This window comes from Heptranchias perlo, chromosome 5 (genome assembly GCF_035084215.1).
Source record: "Heptranchias perlo isolate sHepPer1 chromosome 5, sHepPer1.hap1, whole genome shotgun sequence".
NCBI lineage: Eukaryota > Metazoa > Chordata > Chondrichthyes > Hexanchiformes > Hexanchidae > Heptranchias > Heptranchias perlo.
The window spans coordinates 126507646-126523224 of NC_090329.1; positions in this window are offsets into that span (position 1 = coordinate 126507646).

The following is a 15579-nucleotide window of genomic DNA, read 5'->3' on the forward strand; positions in this document are numbered from 1 at the left end:
ACAGAGGGTGTGCTATTCTCAATAACATACACAGGGTGTGCTATTGTCTAGAACATACACAGGGTGTACAATTCTCTATATCATATACAGAGTGTTCTGTTCTCTATAACATACAGAGGCTGTGCTGTTGTCTATAATATACATAGGGTGTGCAACTCTCTATAACATGCACCGGGTATGATACTGTCTATAACATGCAGAGGATGTGCAAATCTCTAAAATATACTCAGAGTGTGCTATTGCCTATAACATACAGAGGGTATGCACATCGCTATAGTGTTCACAGCATACACAGGGTGTACAATTCTCTATAATGTACACAGGGTGTGCTATTTCTATAACATGCGCAGTGTGCGCATTTCTCTATAACATACACAGGGCATACTATTCTCTATGACATAGACAGGGCAAGCTATTGTCTACAATATATGGGCTGTACTATTCTCCATAATATAGAGGGAGTGCTATTGACCATAATATACAGGGTGTACTGTCCTCTATAATATACGGGGTGCATTGTTGTCTATAACCTACACAGGGTGTGCCGTTCTCTATAACATACACAGGGTGTGCCGTTCTCTATAACATACACAGGGTGTGCTGTTCTCTATAACATACACAGGGTGTGCCGTTCTCTATAACATACACAGGGTGTGCCGTTCTCTATAACATACACAGGGTGTGCTGTTGTCGATAATATACACAGGATGTGCAGTTCTCTATAACATACACAGGGTGTGCCGTTCTCTATAACATACACAGGGTGTGCAGTTCTCTATAACGTACACAGGGTGTGCTATTGTTCACAATATACAGGGTGTGGTATTGTCTATAACATACACAGGGTACGCTATTGTATGTAATATGTGGGCTGTGCTATTATCTGTTGTATACACAGGATGTGCTATTGCTCATGATATACAATAACATACACAGTGCATGCCATAATTCATAATATACAGAGTATGCTAATCTCTATAATATACAGGATGCACTATTGTCTATAACATTATACGAAGTTTGCTATTGTCTATAATATACGGGGTGCTATTGTCTATAACAAATGTAGGGTGTTCTACTCTCTATAATATACACTCTATATTATATATTGTCTATAACATACACAGGATGTGCTATTATCTATAATATATACAGGGTATGGTATTCTCTATAATGTACAGGGAGTGCTATTCTCTATAATATACAGGGTGTGTTATTCTCTATAATATACAGGGTGTGCTATTCTCTACAATATACAGGGTGTGCTATTGTCTACAACATAGAGAGGGTGAGCTAATCTCTGTAACATACACAGGGTGTGCAATTCTCCATAACATCCACAAGGTGTGCTATTCGCTATAATATAGACAATGCAGACAATGTGTTATTGCTTATAACACATGGTGTGCTACTTTCTATAGTATACACAGGATGTGCTATTCTCTATTATATACAGGGTGCACTATTGTCTATATCATACACAGGGTGTGCTATTGGCTATAATATGCATAGTGTGTGCAAATCTCTATAACATGCACAGGATGAGCTATTGTCTCTAACATACACAGGGTGTGCTATTGTCTATAACATACAAAGGGTGTGCTTAACTCTATAATTTACACAGGGTGTGGTATACTCTAAAACATACAGGGTGTGCTATTGTCTATAACAAATACAAGGTGTGCTTTCTCTATAACATACACAGGGTGCACTATTGTCTGTAACATACACAGGGTGCACTATTGTCTGTAACATACACAGGGTGCACTATTGTCTGTAACATACACAGGGTGCACTATTGTCTGCAACATACACAGGGTGCACTATTGTCTGCAACATACACAGGGTGCACTATTGTCTGTAACATATACAGGGTGCACTATTGTCTGTAACATACACAGGGTGCACTATTGTCTGTAACATACACAGGGTGCACTATTGTCTGCAACATACACAGGGTGCACTATTGTCTGTAACATACACAGGGTGCACTATTGTCCGCAACATACACAGGGTGCACTATTGTCTGCAACATACACAGGGTGCACTATTGTCTGTAACATACACAGGGTGTGCTATTGTCTGCAACATACACAGGGTGTGCTATTCTCTATAATTTACATAGTGTGATATTCTACAATATACAGGGTGTGTTATTTTCTATAATATATGGAGTGTGGTGTTGTCTATAACATACACAGAGTGTGCTATTCTCGATAATATTCAGCGTGTGCTATTCGCTATAATATACAGGGTGTGCTATTTGCTATAGTATACACAGGGTTTGCTATTCTCTATAATATACAGGGTATACTATTGTCCATAACATATACAATCAGCCTTTTGTCCTCATTCTATCCTTTCTTAAGTTCTTAGTTCTCTGTCACACCCTTAATGAGCACCAAGTGCTCTGTTGTGAAATGAGCCTTATTTACCCTCAGCGGAAGGGACATTATTAATTGGAAACAAGGCCTCTCACGACCATGTGCTCTGGGAGCCATGGCAACCTATCGGAAAGTCGCTGGGGGGAGAAGATTAAGCAGATCAGTTCTCTGCTCTGTGCAGAAAGAAACTCAACCCATATATCCAAATCTTGGCCAATTGGAGTAATTTGCTCATCTAAGTAAGGTATTCAGTCAACAAGGTTACGTGTCATGACAACCGGCCATTCATAAATGTTCAGATTGGTTGTCCCTATGCAGTAAATGTCAATAGGATACAATTCATCTATCTTATTACGAATGCTGCGCGCATATCTGAAGATAGATGAATTGACGGCACAAATAGAAACAAATGGGTATAATCTCGTGGCCATTACAGAGACGTGGTTGCAAGGTGACCAAGGTTGGGAGCTAAATATTCAGGGTTATTTAACATTTCAGAAGGATAGGAAAAAAGGTAAAGGTTGTGGGGTAGCTCTGTTAATAAAGGATGAAATTGGTATAATAGTGAGAAATGATCTTGGCTCAGAAGATCAAGATTTCAAATCAATTTGGGTGGAGGTAAGAAATAGCAAGGGAATGAAATCACTGGTGGGAGTAGTATATAGGCTCCATAACAGCAGCTACACTGTAGGGCAAAATATTAATCAGGAAATAAGAGGGGCTTGTAAAAAAGGTAATGCAATAATCATGGGCGATTTTAAATTTCACATAGATTGGACAAATCAAATTGGCAAGAATAGCCCTGAGGAGGAGTTCATAGAGTGTATTAGGGACTGTTTCTTAGACCAATACGTCAGGGAACCAACTCGGGAACAGGCCATTTTGGATCTGGTAATGGGTAACGAAACAGGATTAATCAATGATCTCAAAGTAAAGGGTCCCTTGGGAAGAAGTGATCATAACATGATGGAATTTCACATCCAGTTTGAGAGCGAGGATCTTGGGTCTGAAACTACTGTATTAAACTTAAGTGAGGGCAATTATAAAGGAATGAGGGCGGAATTGGCTAAAGTGGACTGGGTAAACAGATTAGACGGTATGATGGTGGATGACGGGAGGAGGAGGCTCTGCAAACATCCCCATCCTCAATGATGGCGGAGTCCAGCACGTGAGTGCAAAAGACAAGGCTGAAGCGTTTGCAACCATCTTCAGCCAGAAGTGCCGAGTGGATGATCCATCTCAGCCTCCTCCCGATATCCCCACCATCACGGAAGCCAGTCTTCAGCCAATTCGATTCACTCCACGTGATATCAAGAAACGGCTGAGTGCACTGGATACAGCAAAGGCGATGGGCCCCGACAACATCCCGCCTGTAGTGCTGAAGACTTGTGCTCCAGAACTAGCTGCACCTCTAGCCAAGCTGTTCCAGTACAGCTACAACACTGGCATCCACCCGACAATGTGGAAAATTGCCCAGGTATGTCCTGTCCACAAAAAGCAGGACAAATCCAATCCGGCCAATTACCGCCCCATCAGTCTACTCTCAATCATCAGCAAAGTGATGGAAGGTGTCGTCGAAAGTGCTATCAAGTGGCACTTACTCACCAATAACCTGCTCACCGATGCTCAGTTTGGGTTCCGCCAGGACCACTCGGCTCCAGACCTCATTACAGCGTTGGTCCAAACATGGACAAAAGAGCTGAATTCCAGAGGTGAGGTGAGAGTGACTGCCCTTGACATCAAGGCAGCATTTGACCGAGTGTGGCACCAAGGAGCCCTAGTAAAATTGAAGTCAATGGGAATCAGGGGGAAAACTCTCCAGTGGCTGGAGTCATACCTAGCACAAAGGAAGATGGTAGTGGTTGTTGGAGGCCAATCATCTCAGCCCCAGGACATTGCTGCAGGAGTTCCTCAGGGCAGTGTCCTAGGCCCAACCATCTTCAGCTGCTTCATCAATGACCTTCCCTCCATCATAAGGTCAGAAATGGGGATGTTCGCTGATGACTGCACAGTGTTCAGTTCCATTCGCAACCCCTCAAATAATGAAGCAGTCCGAGCCCGCATGCAGCAAGACCTGGACAACATCCAGGCTTGGGCTGATAAGTGGCAAGTAACATTCGTGCCAGATAAGTGCCAGGCAATGACCATCTCCAACAAGAGAGAGTCTAACCACCTCCCCTTGACATTCAACGGCATTACCATCGCCGAATCCCACACCATCAACATCCTGGGGGTCACCATTGATCAGAAACTTAACTGGACCAGCCATATAAATACTATGAGAGCAGGTCAGAGGCTGGGTATTCTGCGGCGAGTGACTCACCTCCTGACTCCCCAAAGCCTTTCCACCATCTACAAGGCACAAGTCAGGAGTATGATGGAATACTCTCCACTTGCCTGGATGAGTGCAGTTCCAACAACACTCAAGAACTCGACACCATCCAAGATAAAGCAGCCTGCTTGATTGGCACCCCATCCACCACCCTAAACATTCACTCCCTTCACCACCGGCGCACTGTGGCTGCAGTGTGTACCATCCACAGGATGCAGTGCAGCAACTCGCCAAGGCTTCTTCGACAGCACCTCCCAAACCTGCGACCTCTACCACCTAGAAGGACAAGAGCAGCAGGCACATGGGAACAACACCACCTGCACGTTCCCCTCCAAGTCACACACCATCCCGACTTGGAAATATATCGCCGTTCCTTCATTGTCGCTGGGTCAAAATCCTGGAACTCCCTTCCAAACAGCACTGTGGGAGAACCGTCACCACACAGACTGCAGCGGTTCAAGAAGGCGGCTCACCACCACCTTCTCGAGGGCAATTAGGGATGGGCAATAAATGCTGGCCTCGCCAGCGACGCCCACATCCCGTGAACGAATAAAAAAAAAATAAGCAGTGGCAAACATTTAAAAAGATATTTTATGACTCGCAACAAAAATATATCCCTGTGAGGAGGAAAGACTCCACAAAAAGGGTGAACCAACCATGGTTAACTAAGGAAGTAAAGGATGGTTTCATGTTAAAAGAAAAAGCATACAACATGGCAAAGATTACTGGTAAGCCTGAAGATTGGGAAAACTTTAAAAACCAGCAATGGATGACTAAATGAATAGTAAAGAGGGAGAAAATAAATTATGAGAGTAAACTAGCAATAAATATAAATACTGACAGTAAAAGCTTCTACAAGCATTTAAAAAGGAAGCGGTAGCTAAAGTAAACATTGGTCCCTTAGAGGATGAGACTGGGGAAATAATAATGGAAAACATGGAAATCGCAGAGGAATTGAACAGATATTTTGTATCAGTCTTCACAGTAGTAGACACTAATAATATACCAATAATAGTAGAAAATCAAGGGGCAAAGGGAAGGGAGGAATTAAAAACAATCACTATCACTAGAGAAAAAGTACTAGGTAAACTAATGGTCGAAAAGCTGACAAGTCCCCTGGACCTGATGGCTTGCATCTGAGGGTCTTAAAGGAAGTGGCTACAGAGATAGTGGATGCATTGGTTGTAATCTTCCAGAATTCACTAGATTCTGGAAAGGTCCCAGCGGATTGGCAAACCACAAATGTAATACCCCTATTCAAGAAGGGAGTGAGACAGAAAGCAGGTAACTATAGACCAGTTAGCCTAACATCTGTCATTGGGAAAATGCTAGAATCCATTATTAAGGAAGTAGTAACAGGACATTTGGAGACTCATAATACAATCAAGGAGAGTCAACATGGTTTTATGAAGGGGAAATCATGTCTGACAAATTTATTAGAGTTCTTTGAGGAAGTAACAGGCAGGGTGGACAAAGGGGAACCAATGGATGCAGTATATTGGGATTTCCAAAAGGCATTCGATAAAGTGCCACATAAAAGATTACTGCACAAGATAAGAGCTCATGGTGTTGGGGGTAATATACTGGCATGGATAGAGGATTGGCTAACTAACAGAAAACAAAGAGTCAAGATAAAAGGGTCATTTTCAAAATGGCAATCTGTAACTAGTGGGGTGCTGCAGGGCTCAGTGCTGGGGCCTCAACTATTTAGAATATATATCGATGACTTGGATGAAGGAACAGAGTGTCTTGTGGCCAAATTTGCTGATGATACAAAGATAGGTGGAAAAGCAAGTTGCGATGAGGACACAAAGTGTCTGCAAAGGGATATTGACAGGTTAAGTGAATGGGCAAAAATTTGGCAGATGGAATATAATGTGGGAAAATGTGAAGTCATCCACTTTGGGAGGAAAAATAAAAAAGCAAAATATTATTTGAATGGAGAAATACTACAAAATGCTGTGGTACAGAGGGATCTGGGTGTCCTCGTACATGAAACACAAAAAGTCAACCTACAGGTGCAGCAGGTAATCCGGAAGGCAAACGGAATATTGGCCTTTATTTCTAGGGTGATGGAGTATAAAAGCAGGGAAGTCATGCTACAATTGTACAGGGTGCTGGTAAGACCACACCTGGAGTACTGCGTACAGTTCTGGTGCCGTTATTTAAGGAAGGACATACTTGCATTGGAGGCAGTTCAGAGAAGGTTCCCTCGGTTGATTCCGAGTATGGAAGGGTTGTCTTATGAGGAAAGATTGAACAGGTTGGGTCTATATTCATTGGAGTTTAGAAGAATGAGAGGAGATTTTATTGAAACATACAAGATTCTGAAGGGACTCGATAGGGTAGATGCTGAGAGGATGTTACCCCTCATGGGGGAATCTAAAACTAGGGGGCATATTCTCAGAATAAGGGGTCGCCTGTTTAAGATGGAAATGAGGAGGAATTTCTTCTCCCAGAGGGTCGTGAATCTTTGGAATTCTTTACCCCAAAAAGCTGTGGAGGCTGAGTCATTGACTACATTCAAGGCTGAGTTAGACAAATTTTTGATCAGCAAGGGAGTCAAAGGATATGGGGAAAAGGCGGGAAAGTGGAGTTGAGGTAAAAATCAGATCAGCCATGATCTCATTGAATGGCGGAGCAGGCTCGAGGGGCCGAATGGCCTACTCCTGCTCCCATCTCTTATGGTCTTAAAGTCCAATTGATCCTAGGTACCTTAAGGTCTGCAGCCTTCACACTCTCACTTTCATACTATCCCAAGAATGCTTGTACTCACTACTCTAGACTGGGAGGGGGAACGTTTCCATTTTCTTTCCCTTCCCCTAATTAGACGCTGACTCCTTGCTGGGTTACAGTTCGACGGGCACCTCCAGAACCAGGTGGCCCACTCTCCACCTGTAATCCTGGGCAATGAGTAACAGTGGCCATCACAGGCCAGGCCCAACCTGTTCTCACGTCCTGGTGACATCTGTGTAGGCATTTCTCTGGAGCTTGCATCTGATCAGCAGATACTGGGAAATGAAGGAAAACTTTCCAAAACTCAACGGGAGCCTTCTAAAGCAGATTGGTGCCATTTTAATGAAAAGAAAAACTTGCATTTATACAGCGCCATTCACAACCTCAAGATGTCCCAAAGCACTTTACAACCAATTCAGTACTTTTTGAAGTGTAGTCACTGTTGCAATGTAGGAAACACGACAGCCAATTTGTGCACAGCAAGATCCCACAAACAGCAATGAGATAAATGACCAGATTATCTGTTTTAATGATGTTGGCTGAGGGGTAAGTAATGGTCAGGACACCAGGGAGAACTCCCCTGCTCTTCTTCTAATAGTACCTTGAGATCTTTTACGTCCATCTAAGAGGTCATGAAAGCTGGTATTTAAATGCAAGTCATTTTAATTTCTCAAAGACCACAATCATCTTGGATATTGACTCAACCCATTTATCCGTGCAGAATTTTTATCTTGCAAGCCAGTTTGCGAGGTGAGACCACCCCTTTAATAACATAAAAGGTGAATGAAAATGAGGCAAGAAAAGTGACTGAATTTCCATTTTGTTAAAGCTGACGGTGATTCTGGATGGATTGGATAAGCAGGAATGATTAATAGAGGGAGACTCATTCATAAAATAATATGCAGTGGGGATGTGGTTTAATGTAAATCGATTCCTCAGAGCTCGTTTCCTTTCAGCTGTTTGCATTGGTGATTAGCTGGTGAACGATATGGATGGGGTGGAGGTAGACGTTGGACGGGCTCAGCTGTGACACCATCCTGATTAAATCTGCAGTCTGCTTACACAGGTGAGCTTTAACAGCTGTAACGCCTCTGATCGGCTTTCAGCTCGGGTGCAACAGGCATCGGATGAGACTCAGTCATCAGTGAGCCCTGCTCTGACATACAGGCATTCGGTGAGTCACTGCGTGACTGTGTTCGCAGTGAGATGCAAACAAAATATTATTATTTTTCTGTTCAGCCATGGCTCAGGTGGGTAGCACTCTCCCCTTCTGCGTCAGAAGGGCGTGCGTTCATGTCTCCACTCCAGAGACTTGAGCACATGATGCAGGCTGAGGGAGTGCTGCACTGTTGGAGGTGCCATCTTTTGGTTAAACCAAGGCCCTGTCCGCCCTCTCAGATGGAGGTGAAAGATCCCAGGGCACTATTTGAAGAAGAGCAGGGGAGTTCTCCCCGGTGTCCTGGCCAATATTTAGCCCTCAACCAACATCACTTAAAAAAAAAACACATTATACAGACATCAACTCATTGCTGTTTGTGGGATCTTGCTGTGCGCAAATTGGCTGCCGCGTTTCCTACATAACAACAGTGACTACACTTCAAAAGTACTTCATTGCCTGTAAAGCTCTTTGGGACGCCCTGAGGTCATGAAAGGCGCGATATAAATGCAAGTCTTTCTTTTTTAAAAACGTTCAATCCTCTAGGAACATAGGAACAGGAGTCGGCCATTCAGCCCCTCAAGTCTGTTCCACCATTCAATTAGATGGCTGATCTGTATCTTAACTCCATCTGCCCACCTTGGTTCCGTAACCCTTACCTAACAAAAAATCTATCCATCTCAGTTTTGAAATGTCCAATTGACCCCCTGCCTCAGCAGCTTCTTGGGGGAGAGAGTTCCAGATTTCCACTACCCTTGGTGTGAAGAGATGCTTCCTCTAGGCTGTGCTGTGTTAGCTGGGGCAGCAGAAGAAGGACTACAATCAGCCTCAGTGCTCCCACCGAGCAAAGGAAGGCGGGGCGGGGGGGGAGTCCCCTAGGGCTTTTGTTCCCGACCGCTAACCAGTTGGACTTTTTTTTGTAACGTGTGAGTAATGAAAAAAAAACATTCCTGTGAACACTGGAACAAAGTTGGGAAATCGACAAACTTCTGACTAAAATCCTTTTGCAAGAATGAAATGGAAACGAGGGAACCGAAGATTAATTAACAGGATTCCCAATCATGTGACATTTTCTCCCCCCCACCCCGGAAGCTTGTGAATATGACTAAATATGAGGTGTTTTAGGAGTAAAACAATTGTGCTTAGTTTCTCTGCTCCAAGCTGCGCTAAGTGAAGGTGAGTCCCAGCTCAGGGTGGGGTGATGTCATGTACCTGCCAGTCACAGCTGAGGTCGTAAATAACTCTGAACGCCACATCCAACGCAATGGAAGCTTTCATCTCTTTATAATTTCGGAAACTCCTGAGCAGAGGCTTGGCCTGCAGGGTGTATCAGGCACACCCTTACCCTCTAAAGACCTCGAGTGTGTGATACTCACGTAGAGACTGGTTGGCCCAGAAATGCGTCAGTGCAGCGTCCGATTTCTCAGGCTTCTAATCGGCCTCCTAAGTCTCCGATATGGTGGGCAGGAAACACACGCTCATTACGGGCCAAAGGTTCGCTACCTGCCATATTGGTTAAGGCCAAAAAATCGGCATGCAGTGCCCTCGCTTGCAATAGGCGTTAGGCCCCTTATTTGCAGGGTCCCAGTGTGTGTTTGCAAGGTTGGCCGCACCAAGGAAAACCAGGCCTCAATGTGACCTAACAGGCCCTGCCTAAAGGGGCCACCTGTTAGGCTGCAATCAACAAGGTTAAGTTTTTAAAATATGCTTAACTGGATATGGTGCCGGAAAGATCAGGAGTGCTCCTCCCAAACTCACATTCAAAGACTGATGCTGGACACCAATCGCCCCCCGCCGATGGCCACAGATCACCACCCCCCACCCCGATCGGCACTGCTACCTCCCAATCTAATCGGCCTCCTTCCCGGTCGCCCATCTCTTCACTTGCCTGAAGAACGCCCCTGCACCCTCAACCACTCGATCTTCCATCATGCTTCGCCAGTGAACCAAGCTCGATGGTAGTGAGGCCCGAGGCCCATATCAGGGGACGGCTCTGGCCTCACCATTCAGGCATAGGGATCGTTCCAAAAATGGGCCACCCGAAATTCTAGGCCCGTGACTCCAGAACTTCATATAACTGATTGACATAAAATCATCCTCCACCCCTTACCACACCCCCACCCCCCAAAACCACATAATCATTGATCCACTAACCTGTCGTCGGGGCATCAGGACTGATTCCTCAGTCGGGTGCTCCCAGTGAGGAGCGGTGCTCGCTGGGAGCCCTCCTTGGGAGCTTCCACAACCCCTGATTTTTCTGACCATTGGAAACAAATTTCACGGTCAGCGATCCCTGTGAGGTCTGCTTCGCGTCGGGAGCAATCAGTCAGGGGAATCGGTCCTAAACTACCCTGGCAATGCTCTCTCTGAGTCGGAAGGCTGTGGGTTCGAGCCCCACTCCAGTACTTGAGCACATAATCTAGGCTGACATTCCAAGTGCATTACTGAGGGAATGCTTGGAGGTATCGTCTTTTGGAGGGCACGTTAAAACAGTTCAGATGAGCGAAAAAGCAAGATTTGAACTTAAATAACGCCTTACTACATCTCTGGGGAAAAAAACGCCTCAAAGTGGTTGGTGAAATTACTTTTGAAGTGCGGTAACTGCAGGACCAGGGAGTAGTGCCTGTGCCCAGCTCAACATTGCTCCTTCAAATGACACCGTCAAAAAAAACAGATTAACTGGCCATTCATCACACTACCATTCGTGGGGATCTTCCTTGCTGGGCGCAAAATGGCCGCCATGTTTGCCATCATAACAGCAGTCACTGTACTTCCAAGTAGTTTGCCGTGTGTAAACACTTTAAGGTGTTTGCGCGAGACGTGGTAAGATGCTATATAAATACAGGTCATTCATCACTCCCACTGGAAGCTGCTGGGTGATGTCCCCGTGACAACAAGGTGCAAGCATCAGAATGTTGATCGCTTCAGTGTTCTTTTGCTTTCCTTAAGAACATATGAAATAGGAGCATGAGTAGGCCATACGGCCCCTCGAACCTGCTCCACTATTCAATCAGATCACGGCTGATCTTCGACCTCAACTCCACTTTCCTGCCCGATCCCCCATATCCCCTGATTCCCCATAGACTCCAAAAATCTATCGATCTCAGCCTTGAACATATTCACTGTCTGAGCATCCACAGCCCTCTGGGGCAGAGAATTCCAAAGATTCCCAACCCTCTGTGTGAAGAAATTCCTCCTCATCTCAGACTCGAATGGCCGACCCCTTATCCTGAGACTATGCCCCCAGTACTAGACTCTCCAGCCAGGGGAAACAACCTCTCAGCATCTACCCTGACAAGCCCCCTCATAATCTTATATGTTTCAATGAGATCACCTCTCATTCTTCTAAACTCCAGAGAATATAGGCCCATTCTACTCAATCTCTCCTCATAGGACAACCCTCTCATCCCAGGAATTAATCGAGTGAACCTTTGTTGCACCGCCTCCAAGGTAAGTATATCCTTCCTTAGATAAAGAGACCAAAACTGTTCGCAGTACTCCAGGTGAGGTCTCACCAAAGCCCTATACAATTGTAGTAAGACTTCCTTACTCTTGTACTCCAACCCCCTTGCAATAAAGGCCAACTTGCCATTTGCCTTCCTCATTGCTTGCTGTACGTGCATGTTAACTTTTTGTGTTTCTTGTACGAGGACACCCAAGTCTCTCTGAACTCCAACATTTAATAACTTCTCACCATTTAAAAAATATTCTGTTTCTCTATTCTTCCTACCAAAGTGAATAACCTCACATTTCCCCACATTATACCCCATCTGCCACCTTCTTGTTCCCTCACTTAACCTGTCTATATCCCTTTGCAGACTCTTTGGCCCCGATATTAGCGGGGAGGAGGGGTGTCAGCAGGGGGGGGGGGGCGATTGGGTGCGTGGGTAACCCACCCAATAAAATCTGTCCGTTCCCCACGCGATCGTGGGTAAATTGCAGCCACTTAACATGGCTTCCGGGTTTGCTGTCGGAAAACTGCGCAGCGGGCGGACTGCGCACCCGCATCACAGGCTGTCAGCTGGAGGAACTCTATTTAAAGGGGCAGTCCTCCAATGGCTGCTCCTGGAACAAAAACCCAAACAGCACAGTGGAGCAGCACAGGGGAAAGGCTGCTCCTAGATTTAGTGATGCCTCACTCAGGTGCTACTGGATGGGATGAGGAGGAGGTGGGATGTGTTTTACCCGGCAGACAGGAGGAAGCGGCCTGCCTCTGCCACCAAGAAGGCCTGGCTCGAGGTGGCGGAGGAGGTCACCAGCAGCAGCAACATCTCCCGCACCTGGATCCAGTGCAGGAAGTGCTTCAATGACCTAACTAGGTCAGCAAAGGTGAGAACATTTACTCATTCTCCTATATTCCGTGTTGCACATCACCGCCCCCACCCCCCAACTCATTCTGCACTGCCAACACCACCCTATCAGATCACTCCTCACACCCACTCAAAGCTCATCCTCAACTTACCTGCACTTCCTCACCTCCCCATTACTCACCCCACCACTACCATTCAACCCAATCCTCATACAATGTCATGGCTCTGTCTCATACTCACCCTCTGATACATCTCTTTCACAGTCAGCCTCACCCAAACCAATCCATTCATCAGTTGGCCACGTTACCATCACTCACTCACGTGTTTGTACTTTCTCCCCTTATAGGAGAAGAGAGCCCAGAATGCACGGGAGAGGGCGAGGACCGGAGGGGGCCGCATCAGATAGTCGTCCTCACAGACGCGGAGCAGGGGGCACTGGAGCTGAGCCGCATCCTCGAGTGCCTGTCCGTCAGGAACGCCGAGACCGGCATCCCACAAACATCTAGTGACAGAACTTTAACATTCAGCACACACAATATGAATTGATGTGACCATGCCTTGCCATCTTCAGCACCTCAGTATGCTCATCGCAACATGACACATCTGTGATGATGCTTAATATTTATTTTTTATTCGTTCACGGGATGTGGGCGTCGCTGGCGAGGCCAGCATTTATTGCCCATCCCTAATTGCCCTCGAGAAGGTGGTGGTGAGCCGCCTTCTTGAACCGCTGCAGTCCATGTGGTGACGGTTCTCCCACAGCGCTGTTAGGAAGGGAGTTCCAGGATTTTGACCCAGCGACGATGAAGGAACGGCGATATATTTCCAAGTCGGGATGGTGTGTGACTTGGAGGGGAACGTGCAGGTGGTGTTGTTCCCATGTGCCTGCTGCTCTTGTCCTTCTAGGTGGTAGAGGTCGCAGGTTTGGGAGGTGCTGTCGAAGAAGCCTTGGCGAGTTGCTGCAGTGCATCCTGTGGATGGTACACACTGCAGCCACTGTGCGCCGGTGGTGAAGGGAGTGAATGTTTAGGGTGGTGGATGGGGTGCCAATCAAGCGGGCTGCTTTATCTTGGATGGTGTCGAGCTTCTTGAGTGTTGTTGGAGCTGCTCTCATCCAAGCAAGTGGAGAGTATTCCATCACACTCCTGACTTGTGCCTTGTAGATGGTGGAAAGGCTTTGGGGAGTCAGGAGGTGAGTCACTCGCCACAGAATACCCAGCCTCTGACCTGCTCTCGTAGCCACAGTATTTATATGGCTGGTCCAGTTAAGTTTCTGGTCAATGGTGACCCCCAAGATGTTGATGGTGGGGGATTCGGCGATGGTAATGCCGTTGAATGTCAAGGGGAGGTGGTTAGGCTCTCTCTTGTTGGAGATGGTCATTGCCTGGCACTTATCTGGCGCGAATGTTACTTGCCACTTATGAGCCCAAGCCTGGATGTTGTCCAGGTCTTGCTGCATGCGGGCTCGGACTGCCTTCTCTTCTCTTACAGGGCCTTCAGCGACCACCATAACAGCGGAGGGCGATTCCTCAGAGGACCTGCCGGCCTTTGAGGGGGCACCGTCACATCTTAGTGAGCCATCCACCAGCGTATATACACACACCTCGGTAGGTCCCCGGCCTCAGTTAGTTGGGGTCTCACATGGTGAGTTACCACACACGTGAGCAACACATGGCAGGGCCAGCTGTGGAGATCCTGCATCGGTGGGAGCACTCCTCTCCAGGCTTTGCTCAGATGGACATAGATGCTGAACCCTGGGGGTCATCCTTTAAAAGGAGAATGATCGAAGGGCAGCAGCACATTTGTGAGGTGCTGGAACAGGTGCCACGCGCACTCTCCACAGTCACACAGAGGATGGAAGAGTCCAACTCCTGCATAAGTGGAATGGTGGCACAGGTACAGGAGGAAATCTCTGAGATAGTGTCACTGGGACGTGAGCGTATCTCTGAGATAGTGTCGCGGGTAAGTGCTGGAATGTCTGCGATGGGGAGAAGGCTAGCCTCCATGGAGCTTCAAGCACGGCTCACAAATGAGTCCATTCAGGCCCTGACAACGGCCGATCGGACTCAGGGTGAAAAACATTCTGCCACCTTAAACATGCAGGCAGATACTCTGGAACTGGCCATTTTTTTTATTCGTTCATGGGATGTGGGTGTCGTTGGCAAGGTCAACATTTATTGCCCATCCCTAATTGCCCTTGAGAAGGTGGTGGTGAGCCGCCTTCTTGAACTGCTGCAGTCCGTGTGGTGATGGTTCTCCCACAGTGCTGTCAGGAAGGGAGTTCCAGAATTTTGACCCAGTGACAATGAAGGAACGGCGATATATTTCCAAGTCGGGATGGTGTGTGACTTGGAGGGGAATGTGCAGATGGTGTTGTTCCCATGTTCCTGTTGCCCTTGACCTTCTAGGTGGTAGAGGTCGCGGGTTTGGGAGGTGCTGTCGAAGAAGCCTTGGCGAGTTGCTAGAGTGCATCCTGTGGATGGTACACACTGCAGCCACTGTGCGCCGGTGGTGAAGGGAGTGAATGTTTAGCGTAGTAGTAGATGGGGTGCCGATCAAGTGGGCTGCTTTGTCCCGGATGTGTTAAGCTTCTTGAGTGTTGTTGGAGCTGCACTCATCCAAGCAAGTGGAGAGTATTCCAACACACTCCTGACTTGTGCC